Source organism: Octopus bimaculoides, chromosome 3 (assembly GCF_001194135.2).
Source record: "Octopus bimaculoides isolate UCB-OBI-ISO-001 chromosome 3, ASM119413v2, whole genome shotgun sequence".
NCBI classification, from domain to species: domain Eukaryota; kingdom Metazoa; phylum Mollusca; class Cephalopoda; order Octopoda; family Octopodidae; genus Octopus; species Octopus bimaculoides.
Window position 1 is genome coordinate 162,219,449 of NC_068983.1, and position 2,764 is coordinate 162,222,212.

Here is a 2,764-nt window from a genome sequence, read left to right on the forward strand (position 1 = left end):
TAAAGATTGTTTGCCAACATAACATGACAGTCCTGGTTTAGGGCGAATGTTGCTGTAATTTAGCCCCAGGAGACATTGTCTCCAGCTGGCTATATGACACGATCTGTATCCTTATATTTTCCAACAAGGGAATCTAACACCCCCACTCAGCTCAAAACAATATCTGTGTATCGCGATTTCGGGTTATTTCTCTTCATCAGCACAGAATAATTGTTCGGCTGGAGCAGATGAAGGGAAACAACCCGGAAATCGCGATACACAGATATTGTTTTGAGCTGAGATGGGGTGCTAGATTCCCTTGTTTCAAAATATAAAGATACAGATCGTGTCTATAGCCAGCTGGAGACGATGTCTCCTGGGGCTAAATGACAGCAACATTAGTCCTAAACCAGGACTGTCATGTTACGTTGGCAAATAATCTTTACTCCAAGCTACTGTTGGTAAATATCTCTTGTTGTGAGATTTACAAATAGTAATTTTCTAAACGCAAGTTTGTATGGTAATCGCTCAGGACATGCTCGACTGTGCAAACCACGACTCAGACTTGGTGAAGACCATCATCACTGGTGATGAGACAAGGGTTTATAGTCTCTGCTCGTTACGTTCGGTCATTTTGCATGAAAACGAAAATCCGATCGTCGCTCACTACACATCTGTACTCTAGGCATAATAGTAGTGAACCGACGTGACTTACCGGCGCGAAAATTTTCACTCATGCGTAGGAAGGGTGACATGACCACGCACTCAAAGGATTTTGCACACGCGGCATTAGTTTTGGTGGAAAAAATAAAATCGGGTACTTTTTGAAGGCACCTCGTATATTCTCTACTTGTCATTGACAAGTCTATTAAGAGATGAATGAACCGAGGAGCTGGCAGAAACGTTAGCACACCGGGCGAAATGCTTAGCGGTATTTCGTCTGTCTTTACGTTCTGAGTTCAAATTTCGCTGAAGTCGACTTTGCCTTTCATCCTTTCGGGGTCGATAAATTAAGTACCAGTTGCGTGCTGGGGCCGATCTAATCAACTGCCCCCCCTCCCCCAAAATTTCGGGCCTTGTGCCTAGAGTAGAAATTTCTTAAGGCGGCGAACTGGCAGAAACGTTAGCAGGCCGAGCTAAAGGCTTAGCGGTATTTAGTCTGTCTTTACGTTCTGAGTTCAAATTCCGCCAAGGTCGACTTTGCCTTTCATCCTTTCGGGGTCGATAAATTAAGTACCAGTTGTGTACTGGTGTCAATCTAATGGACTGGCCCCTCCCCCAAAATTCCTTTCTTCTTTTACAGTTTGGTGTAATCCATTCTTCTGAATAATGAAGGTCACTGAAATTAAAGAGCGAAACAAAAAAGGCACTGCGAACTAATTATGTTGACCAGAATTCACGGACGTCAACAAATATTTCCATGGTTTTCATGTCATCCGGGAGATCACAGAAGGGGGCTGGTTAGAGGAAACGGGGGGGGGGGGAAACAAAAGAAAGTGGGAATAGAAATTCCGTATATTTCTTCATTTGCATATACACATCCACACACACACACACAATACACAACACAACACAACACAATACAATACAACACACACACAAACATACACACATACGAACACACATACTTACGCGCGCGCACTCATACACACGCACACATACGCACACAAATTTACACGCGCACATTCATACACACGTACTCATACACACATACTCATACACACACATACACATGCTGTTATGCAACATTAAACAAGAATGAAAGAAAACTATGAAAAGGACGCGAAGCTGGGATAACAAAACAATAAGGCACTTATTTGACTGTGATGATGATGATGATGATGATGATGATGATGACGACGACGACGACGACGATGGTGATGACGACGACGACAACTGCGGCGACGGCAGCAGGGACAACGACAACAAGGACGATGATAAGGAGGAAGAAGAGGATTTATGATGGCTGAATAAACATCTTTATGCAGTAGCAGCGATGTCGACGGTGGCGATAAGAATAATAATTACAGTTCTGTCTGATACACTGGATTTTCATTGTCATCATTTCTTCTTTTTTTTTACATCTTCATTTAATCATCAGCAACATCATGTTTCCCATAAATATCATCACCATCCTAATAACATAGAAAACAAAATAAACAAAAAAAAAACAGAAGAAAATAATAAAGATGGGGGTGAAATTCAATTGCAGACGACACTTGTGTATCGTTACTAAAATATTCAGAAATGACATTTTTGAGTCACATTAAAACTTCAATTCTTGTTTGAAACGAACCAGAGATCTATAGAAATGTTTCTAATAGAGCATGTTTGATGTGGTTGAAATGACTGGCAGAGAAAAAAAAACGCGTATGTTTTGGTGAAAATATTAACATTATCTTGGAAATGTACTATGGTGAAGATGAAGGGGAAATTGAAGGTCGATAATGGTCAAGTTTTGAAATGAAAGACATTTTTATATTATATCATGATATGTAAGGCTCAGGGCAGGAAATATTGGAAATGAGAAGATCAAAAAGATCGGAAGCCAATGATGATGTAAAGTACTTCAAAGAAGATACTTGAAGAAAAAACGAAACGGTGTTTCAGAAAGGTTACTGGTACCTGAGGCTGTGAAAGAAGAAGAAACAAACAAACAAACAAAAACGGTTGGTTCAGTGAACTGAAGAAGTTTTTAATCAATGACAATATAGTGATGGTAGGACTACAAGGAGGAGGAGGAGGAGGACAACAGCAACAAGATGACGATGATGAGGAGTAACAG